Source organism: Arachis ipaensis, chromosome B5 (genome assembly GCF_059453495.1).
Source record: "Arachis ipaensis isolate K30076 ecotype BB chromosome B5, ASM5945349v1, whole genome shotgun sequence".
NCBI classification, from domain to species: Eukaryota; Viridiplantae; Streptophyta; class Magnoliopsida; order Fabales; family Fabaceae; genus Arachis; species Arachis ipaensis.
In genome coordinates this window covers 37,073,757-37,096,648 of record NC_142440.1, presented here as the reverse complement: position 1 = coordinate 37,096,648, position 22,892 = coordinate 37,073,757, and the positions used below count along the sequence as shown (strand labels likewise).

The window sequence follows — 22,892 nt, the reverse complement described above, 5'->3', positions numbered from 1 at the left end:
CCATCTGGCCATGTATAACTCTGTTGGACCGAAGCTTTAGAATAACGTTGCATCGGCTTTGGGATTTTCATTTATAATTCTATGCTAAAGCTTGGCTGGCCATTGGCCATGTCTAATTCTTTTGGATTGGATCTTTAGACTAACATTACATGAATCCTGGAATTCTTATTAAAAATTTTGAATTTCTTTATTTCCTTTTTCCAAAATAATTTTCGAAAAATACAAAAAAATTTAATAAAATCATAAAAACAAAAAAATTTTGTGTTTCTTGTTTGAGTCTTGTGTCAAATTTTAAGTTTGGTGTCTTGCATGTGTTTCTTTCCTTGAAAATTTTTCAAAAATATGTTCTTGATGTTCATCATGATCTTCAAAGTGTTCTTGGTTTTCATCTTGACATTCAAAGTGTTCATGCATATTTTTTTTTGTTTTGATTCATAATTTTTATGTTATGTGTTCTTTTGTTATTTTTCTCTCTCCTCATTAAAAATTTAAAAAATCAAAAAAATATATTTTCCTTATTCTACTCATAAATTTTGAAAATTTGAGTTGACTTGGTCAAAAAATTTTAAAAATTTAGTTGTTTCTTATTAGTCAAGTCAAACTTTCAATTTAAAAATTTTATCTTTTCAAATCTTTTTCAAAAATCAAATCTTTTTCATTTTTCTTCTTAATATTTTCAAAAATTTTAAAATTGATTTCCAAAATCTTTTTCTTATTTTTATTTCATAATTTTTGAAATCTTTACTAACATTAAATGTTTTGATTCAAAAATTTCAAGTTTGTTACTTTCTTGTTAAGAAAGGTTCAATCTTTAAATTCTAGAATCATATCTTTTAGTTTCTTGTTAGTCAAGTCATCAACTTTAATTTTAAAAATCAAATCCTTTTAATTTCCTTTTCAAATCTTTTTCAAAATAAATTTAAATCATATCTTTTTCAAAACTTAATTTCAAAATCTTTTTCTAACTTATCTTTTCAAAAATTTATTTTCAGATCTTTTTTAATTAACTACTCGACTTTTTGTTTGATTTTAAAAGTTTACTATTTCTTATCTTTTTCAAAACCACCTAACTATTTCTCTCTCTAATTTTCGAAAATAATTAACATCTTTTTCAAAAATCTTTTTAATTAACTAATTATTTTAAATTTTATTTTATTTCTTTTAGTAATTTCGAATTCTAACCAATAATTGAAATAAAAACAAAAATACTTTTCTTTTCTTTTAAACTAATATTCGAATTCTCTCCCTCTCTTCTGTTTCTAATTATTTTATTTAATCGCTAACACTTCTCTTCTACTCATAATTCGAACCTTCTCCCTCTCTCTGTGTTTGAATTTTTCTTATTCTCACTCTACCTCATTCTTCTATTCTTCTACTCACATAAAGGAATCTCTATACTGTGACATAGAGGATTCCTCTTCTTTTCTGTTTTCTTCTTTTTCATATGAGCAAGAACAAGGATAAGGACATTCTTGTTGAAGCTGATCCTGAACCTGAAAGGACTCTGAAGAGGAAGCTAAGAGAATCTAAAGCACTACACTCTAGAGAGGACCTTACAGAAATTTTCGAAAAAGAAGAAGACATGGCAGCCGAACACAACAACAATGGTGGAGATGCAAGAAAGATGCTTGGTGAATTTACTGCACCATCTTCTGACTTCTATGGAAGAAGCATCTCAATTCCTGCAATTGGAGCAAACAACTTTGAGCTTAAGCCTCAATTAGTTTTTCTAATGCAGCAGAATTGCAAGTTTTATGGACTTCCATTGGATGATCCTCATCAGTTTTTAGCTGAATTCTGGCAAATCTGTAACACTGTTAAGACCAATGAGGTTAATCCCTAGGTCTACAGACTTATGCTTTTCTCCTTTGCTGTAAGAGACAGCGCTAGGACATGGTTGAACTCACAACATAAAGAAAGCCTGAACTCTTGGGAAAAGTTGGTCAATGCTTTCTTGGCCAAATTCTTTCCACCTCAAAAGATGAGCAAGCTTAGAGTGGAAGTCTAAACCTTCAGACAGAAGGAAGGTGAATCCCTCTATGAAGCTTGGGAAAGATACAAGCAATTGATTAGAAGGTATCCTTCTGACATGCTTTCAGAATGGAGCATCTTATGTATATTCTATGATGGTCTGTCTGAATTGTCCAAGATGTCATTGGACCACTCTGCTGGTGAATCTCTTCATCTGAAAAGAAAACGCCTGTAGAAGCCCAGGAACTCATTGAAATAGTTGCAAATAACCAGTTCATGTACACTTCTGAAAGAAATCCTGTGAATAATGGGATGACTCAGAAGAAAGGAGTTCTTGAGATTGATACTCTGAATGCCATATTGGCTCAGAACAAAATATTGACTCAGCAAGTCAATATGATTTCTCAGAATCTGACTGGACTGCAAGCTACATCCGGCAGTACTAAAGAAGCCTCCTCTGAAGGAGAAGCTTATGACCCTGAGAATCCTGGAATGGAAGAAGTGCATTACATGGGAGAATCCTATGGAAACACTTACAATTCTCCATGGAGGAATCATCCTAATTTTTCAAGGAAGGATCAGCAGAAGCCTGATCAAGGCTTCAATAATAATGGTGGGAGAAATAGGTTTGGCAATAGCAAACCTTTTCCATCATCTTCTCAGCAACAGACAGAGAATTCTAAGTAGAGCCTCTCCGACTTAGCAACCATAATCTCTGATCTATCTAAGACCACTCTCAGTTTTATGACTGAAACAAGGTCCTCCATCAGAAATTTGGAGGCACAAGTGAGTCAGCTGAGTAAAAGAGTTACTGAAATCCCTCCAGGTACTCTCCCAAGTAATACAGAAGAGAATCCAAAGAGAGAGTGTAAGGCCATCAAAGTGTCCAACATGGCCGAACCTGTAGAGGAGAGAAAGACAGTGATTTCCAGTGAGGAAGACCTCAATGGACGTCCACTGGCCACTAAGGAGTTCCCTAATGAGGAACCAAAGGAATCTGAGGCTCATACAGAGACCATAGAGATTCCACTGAACTTAGTGTTGCCGTTCAAGAGCTCTGATGAGTATTCTTCCTCTGAAGAGGATTAAGATATTATTGAAGAATAAGTTGCTTTGTATCTAGGAGCAATCATGAAGCTAAATGCCAAGCTATTTGATAATGAGACTTGGGAGAATGAACCTCCATTGCTCATCAAGGAACTGAATGCTTTGGTTCAACTGAAATTACCTCAGAAGAAACCAGATCCCGAAAAGTTCTTAATACCTTGTACCATAGGCACCATGACCTTTGAGAAGGCTCTGTGTGACCTGGGGTCAGGAATAAACCTTATGCCACTCTCTGTAATGGAGAAACTAGGGATCTTTGAGGTACAAGCTACAAGATTCTGACTAGAATTGGCAGACAAATCAAGGAAACAGGCTTATGGACTTGTAGAGGATGTCTTAGTGAAGGTTGAAGGCCTGTATATCCCTGCTGATTTCATAATCCTAGACACTGGGAAGGATGAGGATGAATCCATTATCCTTGGAAGACCCTCCCTAGCCACAGCAAAAGATGTGATTGATGTGGGCAAAGGAGAGTTAGTCCTTCAATTGAACGAGGACTACCTTGTGTTTAAGGCTCAAGGATCTTCTTCTGTAACCATGGAGAGGAAGCATGAAAAGCTTCTCTCAATACAGAGTCAAACAGAGCCCCCCACACTCAACTTCTAAGTTTGGTATTGGGAGGCCACCATTAAGCTCTGAGTCTCTGTGAAGCTCTCTAAGAGATCACTGTCAAGCTATTGACATTAAAGAAGCGCTTATTGGGAGGCAACCCAATGTTATTTAATTTTATTTATTTGTCTTCCATTGTTATTTTATGTTTTCTTTAGGTTGATGATCATGTGGAGTCATAACAACAACTGCAAAACTAAAGCGGAATCAAAAATAGCATAAAAAATAGCACACCCTGGAGGACAGGCTTATTGGCATTTAAATGCCAGTAAGGATAGCAGAATGGGGGTTTAACGCCCAGTCTGGCAACATTCTGGGTGTTAAACGTCAGAATTGGCAGGTAGACTGGCGTTTAAGGCCAGAAAAGGGTGTCTGGCTGAAGGCTGGCGTTAAACGCTAGAAAAGGGTGTCTGGCTGAAGGCTGGCGTTAAACGCTAGAAAAGGGTGTCTGGCTGGCGTTAAATGCCAGAAAGGGGCATCAAACTGGCATTTAACGCCAGAAAAGGTAGCAGAGCTGGCGTTAAACGCCAGAATTGGCACACAATGGGCGTTTAAACACCAGAATGGTGCAGGGACCCAAATTCCTTGATAGCTCAGGATCTGTGGACCCCACAGGATCCCCACTTATCCTACCTCTCTTTCTCCCCTCTTCACACCTTTCCATAACACTCTTCCCCAAACACCCTTGACCAATCCAATCACCACCTCTTTCCCAAACACCATTCACCTATCAAATCCTACCCTCTTCCCTATAATCCCTTCACCACTCACATCCATCCACTATTCTCCATAACCCACCAACCCCACCTACCTCACCATTCAAATTCAAACCATTTCCCTCCTAAACCCAACCCCTAATACATGACTTCCCTCTCTCTCTTACCCTATAAATACCCCTCCTTACCACCTTCATTTTCACACATCATATACACTAATCCCCCTTGGCCGAACCCAACACACCCCTACATCTCCTCCATTTCTTCTTCTTCTCCTCCTTTCTTTCTTCTTTTACTCAAAGACGAGCAAACCTTTTAAGTTTGGTGCGGAAAAAGCTCTGCTTTTTATTTTTCCATAACCATTAATGGCACCTAAGGCCAGAGAAACCTCTAGAAAGAGGAAAGAGAAGGCAATTGCTTCCACCTCCGAGTCATGGGAGACGGAGAGATTCATCTCAAAAGTCCATCAAGACCACTTCTATGAAGTTGTGGCCAAGAAAAAGGTGATCCCCGAAGTCCTCTTCATGCTCAAAAAGAGTGAATATCCGGAGATCCGACGTGAGATTCGAAGAAGAGGTTGGGAAACTCTCACCAACCCCATTCAACAAGTTGGGATCTTAATGGTTCAAGAGTTCTATGCTAATGCATGGATCACTAGGAACAATGATCAAAGTGTGAACCTGAACCCAAAGAATTGGCTCACAATGGTTCGGGGGAAATACTTGGATTTCAGTCCAGAAACTGTAAGGTTGGCATTTAACTTGCCAATCATGAGAGGAGATCCTCACCCTTTCACTAGAAAAGTCAACTTTGATCAAAAGTTGGACCAAGTCCTCATGGACATCTATGTGGAAGGAGTACAATGGAAAAGAGACTCAAGAGGCAAGCCGGTTCAATTGAGAAGGCTTGACCTCAAACCTATGGCTAGGGGATGGTTGGAGTTCATCCAATGCTCTATCATTCCTACTAGCAACCGGTCTGAAGTTACAGTGGATCAGGCTATCATGATCCATAGCATCATGATTGGAAAGGAAGTGGAAGTTCATGAGATCATATCTCTAGAACTATACAAGGTGGCTGACAAGCCCTCCACTTTGGCAAGGTTAGCCTTCCCTCATCTTATCTGTCACCTATGCAATTCAGCTAGAGTTGTCATAGAGGAAGACATCCTCATTGAAGGGGACAAGCCCGTCACTAAGAAAAGGATGGAGCAAACAAGAGAGCCCACTCATGGACCTCAACAAGAGCATGAGGAAGTTCCTCATCAAGAAACCCCTGAGATGCCTCAAGGGATGCATTTTCCTCTACACAACTATTGGGAGCAACTCAACACCTCTTTAGGAGATTTGAGTTCCAACATGGAACAACTAAGAATGGAGCACCAAGAGCACTGCATCATCCTCTATGAAATCAGAAAGGACCAAAAGGCCATGAGAGAGGAGCAACAAATGCAAGAAAGAGACATAGAGGACTCAAGCACTCCATAGGATCTTCAAGAGGAAGAACTAGCCGCCGTCACTAAGGTGGACCCGTTCTTTAATTTCCTTGTTCTTGTTTTTCTGTTTTTCGTTTCCTATGCTTTATGTTTTATCTATTTTGTGTCTTTATTACATGATCATTAGTGTTTAGTGTCTATGTCTTAAAGCTATGAATGATTCCAGAATCCTTCACCTTTCTTAAATGAAAAATATTTTAATTGCAAAAGAACAAGAAGTGCATGATTTCAAATTTTATCTTGAAGTTAGCTTAATTATTTTGATGTGGTGGCAATACTTTTTGTTTTTTGAATGAATGCTTGAACAATGCATACTTTTGATAGTGAAGTTTATGAATGTTAAAATTGTCGGCTCTTGAAAGAATAATGAAAAAAGAGAAATGTTATTGATAATCTGAAAAATCATAAAATTGATTCTTGAAGCAAGAAAAAGCAGTAAAAAACACAAAGCTTGCAAAAAAAATTTGGCGAAAAATAAAGAAAAAGAAAGAAAAAGAAAAAGCAAGCAGAAAAAGCCAATAACCCTTAAAACTAAAAGGCAAGGGTAAAAAGGATCCAAGGCTTTGAGCATTAATGGATAGGAGGGCCCAAAGGAATAAAATCATGGCCTAAGCGGCTAAATCAAGCTGTCCCTAACCATGTGCTTGTGGCGTGAAGGTGTCAAGTGAAAAGCTTGAGACTGAGCGGTTAAAGTCGTGGTCAAAAGCAAAAAAAAAAGTGTGTGCTTAAGAACTCTGGGCACCTCTAACTGGGGACTTTAGCAAAGCTGAGTCGCACTCTGAAAAGGTTCACCCAGTTATTTGTCTGTGGCATTTATGTATCCGGTGGTAATACGGGAAAACAAAATGCTTAGGGTCACGGCCAAGAGTCATAAAGTAGCTGTGTTCAAGAATCAACATACTAAACTAGGAGAATCAATAACACTATCTTAATTCTAAGTTCCTATGGATGCCAATCATTCTGAACTTCAAAGGATAAAGTGAGATGCCAAAACTGTTCAGAAGTAAAAAGCTACTAGCCTCGCTCATCTAAGTGAGACTAATCTTTATTGATATTTTTGAAACTTATTGTATATTCTCTTTTTTTATCCTATTTTATTTTTAGTTACTTGGGGACAAGCAACAATTTAAGTTTGGTATTGTGATGAGCGGATAATTTATACCCTTTTGGACATTGTTTTTACATAGTTTTTAGTATGTTTTAGTTACTTTTTATTATATTTTTATTAGTTTTTATGCAAAAATCATATTTCTGGACTTTACTATGAGTTTGTGTATTTTTCTATGATTTCAGGTATTTTCTGGCTGAAATTGAGGGACCTGAGCAAAAATCTAATTCAGAGGCTGAGAAAAGACTACAGATGTTGTTGGATTCTGACCATCCTGCAGTCGAAATGGATTTTCTGGAGCTATAGAAGCCCAATTGGCACGCTCTTAATTGTGTTGAAAATTAGACATCTTGAGCTTTCCAACAATATATAATAGTCCATGCTTTGCTTGAGATTTGATGGCCCAAACTGGCGTTCAAACGCTCACCAGAGATTTCTGGCGTAAAATGCCAGAACTGGCACCAAAACTGGCGTAAAACGCCCAAACTGGCACCCAAGTTGGCGTTTAACTCCAAGAATGGCCTATGCATGTGAAAGTTTCAATGCTCAGCCCAAGCACACACCAAGTGGGCCCCGGAAGTGGATTTCTGCACTATCTGCACTTAGTTACTTAATTTCTGTAAACCCTAGTAACTAGTTTAGTATAAATAGCACTTTTTACTATTGTATTCAAAAAACCTTTTTTGATCATCCTTGGTCTACACTAAGACTTTGGACACTTGGAACCTCTTTGGGAGGCTGGCCATTCGGCCATGCCTAGACCTCTTTTCACTTATGTATTTTCTACGGTGGAGTTTCTACACCCCATAGATTAAGGTGTGGAGCTCTGCTGTTCTTCATGAATTAATGCAAGTACTATTGTTTTCTTTCAATTCACACTTACTTCTTCTCCAAGATATACTCTTGTACTTAATTCAGTTAAGTCAGAATGAAGGGGTGACCCGTGACAATCACCCACTATCTTCGTTACTCGCTTAGCCAAGATCCGCGTGCCTGACAACCACAAGCGGTCTACATGATGTTCAACGTAGTCATTAGACGAAAGTTTGAGTATATTCTCTTGGGTATCTAATACACGGACCAATTCCGTGAGATTAGTATCTTCGTGGTATAGGCTAGAACCATTGGTAGCATTCCTGAGATCCAGAAAGTCTAAACCTTGTCTGTGGTATTCCGAGTAGGATCTGGGAAGGGATGACTGTGAAGAGCTTCAAACCTGTGAATGTGGGGCGCAGTGACAGTGTGTAAAAGGATAGAGAGATCCTATTCCGACTCTAGCGGGAACCGACAGATGATTAGCCGTGCGGTAGCTGTACATGGTATTTTTCATCCGAGACGAGAAATCCGACAGTTGATTAGCCGTACAGAGATCGTACTTGGTATTTTTCATCCGAGAGGATCATACAGCTTGCCATGGAAGGGAGCACGCATGATTGGAAGAAGACAATAGGAAAGCAGAAGTTCAGAAGCAACAAAGCATCTCCAAACGCTTATTTGAAATTCCCACCAATGAATTACATAAGTATCATTATCTTATTTTATGTTTTATTTATCTTTTAATTATCAAAACCTCATAACCATTTGAATCCGCCTGACTAAGATTTACAAGATGACCATAACTTGCTTTAAGCCGACAATCTCTGTGGGATCGACCCTTACTCACGTAAGGTATTACTTGGACGACCCAGTGCACTTGCTGGTTAGTTGTGCGGAGTTGTAAAAAGTGTGAATCATGATTTCGTGCACCAGCTGCCTGCAGCGATGGGCAGGATGGAGGTGCGACGAGGCTGGGCTGTGTGCGGTAGTTGGGGAGGCACAACAAAGCATGGATGCGTGCGGCGGTGGCGGACACACGAAGAAATCGAAACACATGCCGTGGTTCGCGAGAGACAGCAGGGGGTTGTTGGGAGTAGGGGTGGGGCATGATGTAGGTGTGGGGGGAAGGATTTATGGTTGTTAAAAGTCAAATTTAAAATAAGAATTATATCTAATTAATTAAAAATTTGATTTTTAAAAATTAAAATTAACTTTTTTTTAACCTATCAAAATAAACATTGATACTTATACTTTTCTTTTTCTAATAGAACACTCAATGCATATAGGTTATTACTATTTTTCTAAAATAGCACTCAATACATAATTGATAGGGTTAAGTACTTTTTTCATTTTTAAGGTATGCGGTCAAAATCAAAATTGTCCCCGACCTTTTTTCCTTATTAAAATCATCCTCAACGTTTAAAAATGCTTTAAAATCATCTTTTTTAAATTTTTAGACTAAAATTCCCTTCATTATCATCTCTCCTCTTTACCCTCCTCACTCCATTATTCCTCAGCTTCCCTGCTCCATTCTCTTCACCCAAATCTTCAACAACAACAACAACAATTAGTTTTTTTAATTTCAAAAAATCAAACAAAACTAACACGGAATCAACAACAACAATATATTCAGATTCAAAAATCTATCAACAATGACACCACTACATTCAAATTCAAAAATCCATCAACAACAACACCATCATATTCAAATTCAAGACAAAAAATTTCAAAAATCCAATCTTTCAAACTCAAAGAGAGAGAGAACGCAAATTTCAGGAACAAATCGAGGGCTCTCTGTTTCTCTCCTCTCTCCCAATACATAAGCCCGGCGTCCACCATGGCGAGTGCAGATCCATGCGCCGCCACCTTCTCGAACGACTCCATGCCTTTTCTATATTCTGCCTCACCCGTGGGTTTTTGTGCTTGAACTTCTTCCCCCATCGGAGCAGCATGATTGCCTCCCTCAGCGGCCGCAACACCTCCCACCAAGATTGGCACACCACCAACACCACCTTCAGCAAAATTAACAAAAATTTCAAACCAAACAACAATTCAATAATCATCAACTATGATTTCAGATCCAAAATGAACAACAACAGAAATTATAGGATTGTAAATTAGTAAATAAAGTAGCAACATAAATTCAGCAACAATATAACCATCTGTAACAACTAAAAACTTCATGCCAAAATTAAAAACTAAACCAGAAAATTTTCAAATAATTAATGACATAAATTTAGTCACGGAAGAGGGGAAGAGCTAGCTACATGAATAGATCTGGAAAGAGATGAGCTCCAAGAAGTAGAACAGAAAAACAGAGAAGCAGAACAGGAAGCAGAATAGATCTGGAAGGAGGTGGGACTGATAAATCCCATTTTTAGGGTTTATCTTGTGCTTTATTTTGTATATTTTATCCATTATTCTCACACTTATTCATATAATTCGCATATTTTACGTTTTCCTTCCTAATTTTGTACTTTGATTGAAAACATGCTTCTTTGGCCTTAAATTTTGCTAATTTAAATCCCCTCTTATTACTATTCGATGCCGTGATATGTTTGCTAAGTGTTTTTAGGGTTTATAGAGCAAGAATGGCTTAGAGGACAAAAAGGAAGCATGCAAAAGTAGAAGGAACGCAAGAAAATGATGTTTTGAGAAGTTGGCAGCGACGCGTACGCGTGGGCGACGCGTATGCGTGACCAGTGCGGCAGACCAGCGACTCGTACGCATAACATGACGCGTACGCATGACCATGATTTTTGCCAAGCGACGCGTACGCATGGACGACGCGTACGCGTGGACGACGCGTACACGTGACAAAGCGTCACGTGCTGCAATTTGCAGAAAGCGCTGGGGGCGATTTCTGGGCTGTTTTTGGCCCAGTTTCAAGCCCGAAAATACAGATTATAGGCTACAGAGTGGGGAGAATCAGGATACACACCTCATTATTCATTCATTAGGTTTTAGATGTAGCTTTCTAGAGAGAGAAAGGCTCTCTCATCTCTCTAGATTTTAGGATTCTTAGTTTTATTCGTTCTCAAATTCTGAATTCTATCTTATTTCAATTTAGTTTCTCTGTTACTTTTATTTGTTCTAGCATTCTAGTTTATTTATTTCCCTTGTTGATGACTTTATGTTGCCAATTTAGTTTATGAATTATCATGTTAGATTTGATTTCCCTTTTAATGCAATTTGATGTATTTCATGTTTATTGCTTCTTCCGTTATTTGTTATCATTGATTTTGCAATTGTTGGTTTTAGTATTCACATTCTCTTGTTGCTTTTCTATGCTTTTACTTTGTGCCTTCCAAGTGTTTGATAAAATGCTTGGTTGGATTTTAAATTAGTTTTTTTTTTCATGTTCTTAGCTTAGATTGAGTAATTAGAGACTCTTGAATTGTCAAAGTCTCTTGTTGGTTGGTGATTGAAACTAGCTAGTTGGCTTGAACTTCACTAACTCTAGTCTTTGATTAGGACTTGTGAACTCAAGTTGATTTTCTCACTTGACTTACATTCAATTGTTAGAGGTTAACTAAGTGATAGCAAAAGGCAATTACCATCACAAGTGACTATGATAATGGGGATAGAAATTCTAATTATCAATCCTTGCTAGGACCTTTCTTAATTATTAGTTTATTTTCTTATCATTTACATTCCTTGTCCAACATTTAAAAAAACCCAAAAATATACTATCTCACAACTAATAGTAACATACTTCCCTGCAATTTCTTGAGAGATGACCCGAGGTTTAATACTTCGGTTAATTTTATTAGGTTTGTTTAAGTGACAAACAAATTAAATTTGATTGAGGTTTAATTGTCGGTTTAGAACTATACTTACAACGCGCTTATTTTTGTGAAAATCTTTACCGACAATTTTTTCCCCATCAATTTTTGGCGCCGTTGCCGGGAAATTACAAATGTGTGCCTTATTATTAGTTATTGTGAATATTGTGAATAATTTTTCTTTTTCGTTTCTTTGTTAGTTGTTTCTAGTGTTAGGAGTTTATTTTCATCAGTTCTTATTAGTTGTTGTTTTTATTTTCTCTTGTTACTATGAATTCTCACCCCTTTGGCTATGAGTTTGGTTCAAATTATGTTGTAGGAAACGGAAGCTACAATGAAAGCTTGCATCAAGGATGGGATAATCAAAGATAGAAGGAGCCTCAAGGATTTGATCAACCCTCTTGGCAACAACCTCCACCAACTTACTATGAGCAAGAGCCAATCCAAGGTGCATATCAATCTAATAGCTATGGTGTACCCCCTTGTAGTTACTAACAAGTCCCACTATATGCCTATGAACCCCCTCCCCAACATAGCTTTGAACCACTGTACTCAAAAGCCTCATCTTACCAAACACTTCCTTATGACCCCAACCCATATCCACCATACCAACCACCCTATGAGCCATATGAACCGTATATATAACCACCCCAATTCCAACTCAATTACTCCCAAAAACTGCCACTTCAATATACACCACCTCCATATACACCATGTCCATATCCATCAACCCAAGAGCCATATGATCCTAATCATGTTAGCCAAGCGGAACAAGAGTCAAGGGATCGTCTCAAGGAAGCAATGGATCAACTTCAAGCAACCATTCATCAAATGGAGCGAGAGGAAAGTTGAAAAGCACACGAAGCTCTCATGGTTAACATATCACAAATTGAAAACAAGGGATTGAAGTGTGTTGTGCAATGATGAGCGGATAATTTATACGCTTTTTGGCATTATTTTTAGTATGTTTTTAGTATATTTTAGTTAGTTTTTATTATGTTTTTATTAGTTTTTATTCAAAAATCACATTTCTAGACTTTACTATGAGTTTGTGTATTTTTCTGTGATTTCAGATATTTTCTGGCTAAAATTGAGGGACCTGAGCAAAAATCTAATTCAGAGGCTGAAAAAAGGACTGCAGATGCTGTTGGATTCTGACCTTCCTGCACTCAAAATGGATTTTCTCGAGCTACAGAAGCCAATTGGTGCGCTCTCAATTGTGTTGCAAAGTAGACATCCTGGGCTTTCCAGCAATATATAATAGTTCATACTTTGCCCGAGTTTTGATGACGCAAACTGGCGTTTAAATGCCAACTTTCTACCCTATTCTGGCGTCGAAACGCCAGAACTGGCATAAAAGCTAGAGTTAAACACCCAAACTGGCACAAAAGCTGGTGTTTAACTCCAAGAAAAGTCTCTACATGTGAAAGCTTCAATGCTCAGCCCAAGCACACACCCAGTGGGCCCCGGAAGTGGATTTCTATACTAACTATCCTAGCTTACTCATTTTCTGTAACCCTAGGTCACTAGTTTATTATAAAAACTACTTTTAGTGATTTATTTTGTACTGCATGACACTTTACACGTTTCATATGTATCTTTGACGGCATGAGTCTCTAAACCCCATGGTTAGGGGTGAGGAGCTCTGCTGTGTTTTGATGAATTAATGTAATTACCACTGTTTTCCATTCAATCACGCTTGTTTCTCTTCTAAGATATTCACTCGCACTTCAACTTGATGAATGTGATGATCCGTGACACTCATCACCATTCTCAACCTATGAACGCGTGCCTGACAACCACCTCCGTTCTACCTTAGACTGAGTGCATATCTCTTAGCCTCCTGATTCAGATCAGAGCTTTCGTGGTATAGGCTAGAATTATTGACATCCATTCTTGAGATCCGGAAAGTCTAAACCTTGTCTGTGGTATTCCGAGTAGGATCTGGGAAGGGATGACTGTGAAGAGCTTCAAACTCGCGAGTGCTGGACGTAGTGACAGACGCAAAAGGATCAATGGATCCTATTCCAACATGAGTGAGAACCGACAGATGATTAGCCGTGCGGTGACAGCGTATTTGGACCATTTTCACTGAGAGGACGGATGGTAGCCATTGACAACGGTGATCCACCAACATACAGCTCGCCATGGAAGGAGCCTTGCGTGCGTGAAGAAGAAGACAATAAGAAAGCAGAGATTCAGAAGACAAAGCATCTCCAAAACCTCAACCTGTTCTCCATTACTGAATCACAAGTACTCTTTATTTCATGTTGTTTATTTTTCATAAATACAATCACTCTCATCATTAATTTCCTGACTAAGATTTACAAAATAGCCATAGCTTGCTTCAAGCCGACAATCTCCGTGGGATCGACCCTTACTCACGTAAGGTATTACTTGGACGACCCAGTGCACTTGCTGGTTAGTTGTGCGGAATTGTGAAAAGTGTGAATCAAAACTTCGTGCACCAAGTTTTTAGCGCCGCTGCCGGGGATTGTTCGAGTTTGGACAACTGACGGTCTATCTTGTTGCTTAGATTAGGAATAATTTATTTTTGTTGGTTTAGAGTCACTAAATTTGAGTCTTTTATTTGTATTTAGTTTCATATTTTAAGTTTGGTGTCAATTGCATGCTTTTATTTTCTTTCAATTTTTCGAATTTGCATGTTCTTAGTTCTTTCTTGATCTTTAAAAATTCTAAGTTTGGTGTCTTCTTTGTGTTTTCCTTTAAAATTTCGAAAATTTGTGTTTGATTTTCTAAAAATTTTAAGTTTGGTGTCCCTGGTGCTTTTATTTACTTAAAAATTTTTCAAAAAATTGTTCTTGGTGTTCATCTTGATCTTCGAAGTGTTCTTGGTGTTCATCTTGACATTCAAAGTTTTCTTGTTTGTTCTCTTTGTTTTGATCTAAAATTTCTAAGTTTAGTGTCATTTTGTTGTTTTTCTCTTTTCTCATTAAAATTCAAAAATTAAAAAAATATCTTCTCCTTATTTTACTCATAAATTTTGAAATTTTGCATTAAATTAGTCAAAGATTTTCAAAATCATATCTTTTTTTTAGTCAAGTCAAAATTCTAATTTCAAAAATTGATCTTTTCAAATCTTTTTCAAAAATCAAATCTTTTTAATTTCTTCAATCATATCTTTTTTTTTAAATTGCAATCATATCTTCTCAAGCATATCTTTTTCAAATAATTTTCAATCATATCTTTTTGATTGCTAATTTCAAAATCTTTTTCAAAAAAAATCACCTAACTACTTTTCTCTTTCATATTTCGAAATTAACTAAGCATTCTTTTTCCAAAATCTTTTTAATTAATTAATTAATTTAATTTTCAATTTGCTTTTATTTCATTTTCTTCTAATTTTTGAACTTATATTCAATTATTCAATTATTTTATTTTATTTTATTTTATTTTAATTTCGGTATTCAAATAATAATAATAATAATAATAATAATAATAATAATAATAATAATAATAATAATAATAATAATAGAATAAAATTTTTTATCCACATCATCTCCCTTTCTCCATCATGGACTTAAGTGGAAATGAACAGTCCAGAAGGACTCTGGGGTCATATGCTAACCCCACTACTGCTTCATATGGAAGTAGTATCTGTATACCTCCCATTAGAGCTAGCAGTTTTGAGCTAAACCCTCAGCTCATTATCATGGTGCAGCAAAATTGCCAGTATTTCGGTCTTACACAGGAAGAACCTACTGAGTTTCTGGCACAGTTTTTACAAATTGCTGACACCGTATATGATAAGGACGTAGATCAGGATGTCTACAGATTAATACTGTTTCCATTTGCTGTAAAGGATCAAGCTAAAAGGTGGTTAAATAACCAACCCACAGCAAGCATAAGAACATGGAAACAGTTATCAGACAAATTCCTGAATCAATTTTTCCCTCCAAAGAGGATGACACAGCTAAGGCTGGACATCCAGGGCTTTAAACAAGAGGATAATGAATCCCTTTATAATACCTGGGAGAGGTACAGAGGGATGCTGAGAAAATGCCCCCTTCGAAATGTTTTCAGAGTGGGTGCAGCTAGACATCTTCTATTACGGGCTTACAGAGAGAGCCCAGATGTCCATAGACCACTCAGCTGGTGGATCTATACACATGAGAAAGACGATTGAAGAGGCTCAAGAGCTCATAGATACGGTTGCTAGAAATTAACATTTGTACTCAAGCAGTGAGTCCTCCATAAAAGAAGAGGCTAGGGCAGTAACTACTGATCCTAATCCTCAAGAACAGATTCTTGAACTTAATCAGCAATTACTCCTTATGACAAAATAATTAGCAGAATTTAAAGAGATGCTCTAAGACACTAAAAATTCTAACAAGAATATGAAAGCACAATTGAATCACACAAGACAGCAGCTATCTAAATAGATAACAGAAGAATGCCAAGCTGTTCAACTAAGGAGCGGGAAGACAGTGAATAATTCAGCTCAAAGTAGTAAAAAGCCAAGAAAGGAACAACTGACAGAGGATGACCAAACCACTGCCCAAAACCCCTCTGAGGACAACAAGAGCCCAGAGAGGAATAATTCTGGCGTTCAAACGCCAGAAAAGGGAGAAAAGTTGGCATTAAACGCCCATTCCTTGCCTAGTTCTGGCGTTCAAACGCCAGAAAAGGGTGGGAAGCTAGCGTTAAACGCCCATCCAGCACCCAATCCTGGCGTTCAAACGCCAATGAGGGATCAGACACCTGCAAGTGCTGATAATAACCCCTCTAAGAAGGCTTCTCCAACCACCACTGTAAGGAATAAACCTGCAGCAACTAAGGTTGAAGAATATAAAGCCAAGATGCCTTATCCTCAGAAACTCTGCCAAGCGGAACAGGATAAACAATTTGCCTGCTTTGCAGACTATCTCAGGACTCTTGAAATAAAGATCCCATTTGCAGAGGCACTTGAGAAAATACCCTCTTATGCTAAGTTCATGAAAGAGATCTTAAGTCATAAGAAGGATTGGAGAGAAACTGAAAAAGTTTTTCTCACTGAAGAATGCAGTACAGTCATTCTGAAAAGCTTACCAGAGAAGCTTAAAGATCTAGGAAGCTTTATGATACCGTGCACATTAGAGGGTACTTGTACCAAGACAGCTCTATGTGACCTTAGGGCAAGTATCAATCTAATCCATGCATCCACTATCAGAAAGCTTGGCTTGACTGAAGAGGTCAAACCAACCCAGATATGTCTTCAACTTGCTGATGGCTCCATTAAATACCCATTAGGCATAATTGAGGACATGATTGTCAAGGTTGGGCCATTTTCCTTTCCTACTGACTTTGTAGTGCTGAAAATAGAGGAGCACAAGAGTGCAACTCTCATTCTAGGAAGACCCTTCCTAGCAACTGGACGAACTCTCATTGATGTCCAAAAAGGGGAAGTGACCCTGAGAGTCAATGAGGATGAATTCAAGTTAAACGTTGTCAAAGCTATGCAGCATCCAGACACATCAAATGACTGCATGAGCGTTGATATTATTGACTCCTTGGTGGAAGAGATCAATATGACTGAGAGTCTCGAATCAGAGCTAGAGGACATCTTTAAAGATGTTTAGCCTGATCTGGAGGAACCAGAGAAAATAAAAGAACCTCTGAAAATTCCTCAGGAAGAGGATAAGCCTCCTAAACCCGAGCTCAAACCACTACCACCATCCCTGAAATATGCATTTCTGGGAGAAGGTGACACTTTTCCGGTGATCATAAGCTCTGCTTTAAATCCATAGGAAGAGAAAGCACTAATTCAGGTGCTGAGGACACACAAGACAGCTCTTGGGTGGTCCATAAGTGATCTTAAGGGCATTAGCCTAGCAAGATGCATGCACAAGATCCTATTGGAGGATGATGCTAAGCCAGTGGTTCAACCACAGAGGCGGCTAAATCCAGCCATGAAGGAGGTGGTGCAGAAAGAGGTCACTAAGTTACTAGAGGCTGGGATTATTTATCCTATTTCTGATAGCCCCTGGGTGAGCCCTGTCCACGTTGTCCCCAAGAAGGGAGGCATGACAGTGGTTCATAATGAAAAGAATGAACTAGTTCCTACAAGAACAGTTACAGGGTGGCGTATGTGTATTGACTACAGAAGGCTCAATACAGCCACCAGAAAGGATCATTTTTCTTTACCATTCATAGACCAGATGCTAGAGAGACTAGCAGGTCATGAATACTACTACTTTTTGGATGGCTATTCAGGTTACAACTAAATTGCAGTAGATCCTCAGGACCAAGAGAAAATAGCATTCACATGTCCTTCTGGAGTATTTGCCTACAGAAGGATGCCCTTTGGTCTGTGGAATGCACCTACAATCTTTCAGAGGTGCATGATCTCTATCTTCTCTGATATGGTAGAAAAATTTTTGGAAGTCTTCATGGATGACTTTTCAGTATTTGGAGACTCATTCAGCTCCTGTCTTGACCATTTAGCACTTGTTCTGAAAAGATGCCAAGAGACCAACCTAGTTTTAAACTGGAAAAAATGTCACTTTATGGTGACTGAAGGAAATGTCCTTGGGCATAAAATTTCAAACAAGGGAATAGAGGTGGATCAAGGTAAAGTGGAGGTAATTGAAAAATTACCACCGCCTGCCAATGTTAAGGCAATCAAAAGCTTTCTGGGGCATGCAGGATTCTATAGGAGGTTTATAAAGGATTTTTTGAAAATTGCAAAACCTCTGAGCAATCTGCTAGCTGCTGACACGCCATTTGTGTTTGGCACAGAGTGTCTGCAGGCGTTTGAAACTCTGAAAGATAAGCTGGTCACAACACCAGTTATTTCTGCACCAGACTGGACATTACCATTCGAATTAATGTGTGATGCCAGTGACCATGCCATTGATGCAGTATTAGGACAGAGGCATAACAAACTTCTGCACGTCATTTATTATGCCAGCCGTGTTTTAAATGACGCACAGAAAAATTACACAACCACAAAAAAAGAGTTGCTTGCAGTGGTTTATGTCATTGACAAGTTTAGATCATACTTAGTAGGATCAAAAGTGATTGTGTACACTGACCATGCTGCTCTTAAATATCTACTTACAAAGCAGGATTCAAAACCTAGGCTCATAAGATGGGTGTTGCTTCTGCAAGAGTTTGATATAGAAATAAAAGACAAAAAATGGACAGAGAACCAAGTAGCTGATCACCTGTCCCGGATAGAACCAGTAGTAGGGGCATCCCTCCCTCCTACTGAGATCTCTGAGACCTTTCTGGATGAGCAACTCTTTGCCATTTAGGAAGCACCATGGTTTGCAGACATTGCAAATTATAAAACTGTGAGATTCATACCCAAGGAGTATAGCAGGCAGCAAACGAAAAAAATAATTTCTGATGCAAAGTACTACTTGTGGGATGAACCATACCTCTTCAAGAGATGTGCAGACGGAATGATCCGCAAATGTGTGCCTAGAGAAGAGGCACAGAAGATCCTATGGCATTGCCATAGATCACAATATGGAGGACATTTCGGAGGTGAGCGAACAGCCACTAAGGTCCTCCAATATGGCTTCTACTGGCCTACTCTCTATAGAGATTCCTGAGAGTTTGTGCATAGCTGTGACAATTGCCAGAGAGCTGGTAACTTGCCTCATAGTTATGCCATGCCTCAATAAGGGATCTTAGAGATTGAGTTGTTTGATGTATGGGGTATTGACTTCATGGGTCCTTTTCCACCATCATACTCAAACACTTACATTCTGGTGGCAATAGACTACATATCTAAATGGGTAGAAGCAATTGCCACACCCACTAATGATACTAAGACAGTGCTAAAGTTCCTTCAGAAACATATCTTCAGCAGATTTGGTGTCCTTAGGGCAATAATCAGTGATGGGGCACTCACTTCTGCAATAAACAGCTTTACTCTGCTATGGTCCGATATAAAATTAGCCACAAAGTAGTAACTCCATATCATCCACAGACAAATGAGCAGGTTGAAGTCTCTAATAGAGAACTAAAAAGAATCCTGGATCGGACTGTAAGTACTCGTAGAAGGGATTGGGCAAGAAGCTTGGATGATGCTCTGTGGGCATACAGAACAGCATTCAAGACTCCTATAGGGACCTCTCCATACCAGCTTGTGTATGGAAAAGCCTATCACCTGCCAGTGGAACTAGAACACAAGGCCTACTGGGCAACCAGATTCCTAAACCTTGATGCCAAATTAGCTGGAGAGAAAAGATTGCTCCAGTTGAATGAGCTAGAGGAATTCAGACTCAATGCTTTCAAAAATGCAAAAATCTATAAGGAGAAAGCAAAAAGGTGGCATGACAAGAAGCTGTCATCCAGAGTCTTCGAGCCAGGGCAGAAGGTTCTGCTATTTAACTCTAGGCTCAGATTATTCCCTGGAAAATTAAAATCCCGGTGGAGGGGACCATATGTGATTACAAGCGTGTCACCATATGGATATGTAGAGCTTCAGGATATTGACTCTGACAAAAAGTTCATTGTTAATAGACAGAGAATCAAACATTATCTTAAAAGCGATATTGAGCAAGAATGCTCAAAACTGAGACTAGACTAAAGCTCAGTAAAAAGTCAAGCTATTGACATTAAAGAAGCACTTATTGGGAGGCAACCCAATTTTTATTTATCTATGTTAATTTTTCATTTTCCATTGTTATTTTATGTCTTCTTTAGATTGATGATCATGTGGAGTCACAAAAACAACTACAAAAATCAAAGCAAATTCAAAAACAGCATTAAAAATAGCACACCCTGGAGGATGAGCTTACTGGCGTTTAAACGCCAGTAAGGGTAGCAGAATGGGCGTTAAACGCCCAGTTTGGCACCATTCTGGGCGTTTAACGCCAAAAATGGGCACCAGACTGGCGTTTAACGCCAGAAAAGGATACCAAGCTGGCGTTAAACGCCAGAAAGGGAAGAAAAACTGGCGTTAAATGCTAGAAATGGGCGGCAACCTGGCGTTTAACGCCAGGATTGGCACTCAAAGGGGCGTTTACACGCCAGAATGGTGCAGGGATGAGAAATCCTTGGTACCTCAGGATCTGTGGATCCCACAAGATCCCCACCTACCTCATCTCAATCTCTCTCTTCTTCACACATTCCAATAACACCCTTCCCCAAATACTCTTTCCTATTACCTCTTAACCACTCACACCTCTCCATCTCCTCCATTTTCTTCTTCTTCTCCTCCCTTCTTTCTTCTTTTGCTCGAGGACAAGCAAACTTTCTAAGTTTGGTGTGGAAAAAGCATTGCTTTTTGTGTTTTCATAACCATTTATGGCACCTAAGGCCGGAGAAACCTCTAGAAAGAGGAAAGAGAAGGCAAAAGCTTCCACCTTCGAGTCATGGGAAATGGAGAGATTCATCTCAAAAGCCCATCACTAAGAAAAAGATGGAGCAAACAAGAGAGCCCACTCATGGACCTCAACAAGAGCATTCCACTATCCTCCATGAAATTAGAGAGGACCAAAAGGCCATGAGAGAGAAGAAACAAAGGCAAGGAAGAGACATAGAGGAGCTAAAGCACTTCATAAGATCTTCAAGAGGAAGAACAAGCTGCCATCACTAAGGTGGACCCGTTCTTTAATTTCCTTGTTCTTATTTTTCTGTTTTTTGATTTTCTATGCTTTATGTTTATCTATGTTTGTGTCTTTATTACATGATCATTAGTGTCTAGTGCCTATGCTTTAAAGTTATAAATGTCCTATGAATCCTTCACCTCTCTTAAAGAAAAAAAAATGTTTTCTGAAAAAGAAAAAGAAGTACATGAATTTTGAATTTTAAAATAGTTTAATTATTTTGATGTGGTGGCAATACTTTTGTTTTCTGAATGAATGCTTGAACAGTGCATATTTTTTATATTGTTGCTTATGAATGTTAAAATTGTTGGCTCTTGAAAGAATAATGAAAAAGGAGAAATGTTATTGATAATCTGAAAAATCATAAAATTGATTCTTGAAGCAAGAAAAAGCAGTGAAAAAAATATGGCAAAAAAAAAAGAAGAAAGAAAAAGAAAAAGCAAGCAGAAAAATCCAATAGCCCTTTAAACCAAAAGGCAAGGGTAAAAAGGGACCCAAGGCTTTGAGCATTAATGGATAGGAGGGCCTAAAGGAATAAAATCCTGGCCTAAGCGGCTAAACCAAGCTGTCCCTAACCATGTGCTTGTGGTGTGAAGGTGTCAAGTGAAAAGCATGAGACTGAGCGGTTAAAGTCGTGGTTCAAAGCAAAAAGAGTGTGCTTAAGAGCTCTGGACACCTCTAATTGGGGACTATAGCAAAGCTAAGTCACAATCTGAAAAGGTTCACCCAGTTATGTGTCTGTGGTATTTATGTATCCGGTGGTAATACTGGAAAACAAAATGCTTAGGGTCACGGCCAAGACTCATAAAGTAACTGTGTTCAAGAATCAACATATTATACTAGGAGAATCAATAACACTATCTGAATTTTGAGTTCCTATAGATGCCAATCATTCTGAACTTCAAAGGATAAAGTGAGATGCCAAAACTGTTCAGGAGCAAAAAGCTAAGAGCCTCACTCATCTAATTAAGACTGATCTTCATAGATGTTTTTGGAATTTATTGTATATTCTCTTCTTTTTATCCTATCTTGTTTTTAGTTTCTTGGGGACAAGCAACAATTTAAGTTTGGTGTTGTGATGAGCGGATAATTTATACGCTTTTTGGCATTATTTTTAGTATGTTTTTAGTATATTTTAGTTAGTTTTATTATGTTTTTATTAGTTTTTATTCAAAAATTATATTTCTGGACTTTACTATGAGTTTGTGTATTTTTCTGTGATTTCAGGTATTTTCTGGCTGAAATTGAGGGACCTGAGCAAAAATCTGATTCAGAGACTGAAAAAGGACTGCAGATGCTGTTGGATTCTAACCCTCCTACACTCGAAATGAATTTTCTCGAGCTACAGAAGCCCAATTGGCGTGCTCTCAATTGTGTTGGAAAGTAGATATCCTGGACTTTCCAGCAATATATAATAGTCCACACTTTTCCTGAGTTTTGATGACGCAAACTAGCATTTAAATGCCAACTTTCTACCCTATTCTGGCGTCAAAACGCCCGAACTGGCATAAAAGCTGGAGTTAAACGCCCAAACTGGCATAAAAGCTGGCGTTTAACTCCAAGAAAAGTCTCTACATGTGAAAGCTTCAATGCTTAGCCCAAGCACACACCAAGTGGGCCCCGGAAGTGGATTTCTACACTAACTATCCTAGCTTACTCATTTTCTGTAACCCTAGGTCACTAGTTTATTATAAAAACCACATTTAGTAATTCATTTTGTAC

At 38.3% G+C, this 22,892-nt stretch overlaps 1 non-coding gene across 1 annotated transcript; it reads right to left on the bottom strand.

Annotated features, from left to right (window-relative positions):
* Positions 1 to 1,987: 1,987 nt before the first annotated feature.
* On the bottom strand, positions 1,988 to 2,095 carry LOC148563871 (small nucleolar RNA R71). Its single transcript, XR_015884725.1, has one exon. It is a non-coding gene; the product is annotated as a small nucleolar RNA R71 (small nucleolar RNA).
* Between the last annotated feature and the right edge of the window lie 20,797 nt (positions 2,096 to 22,892).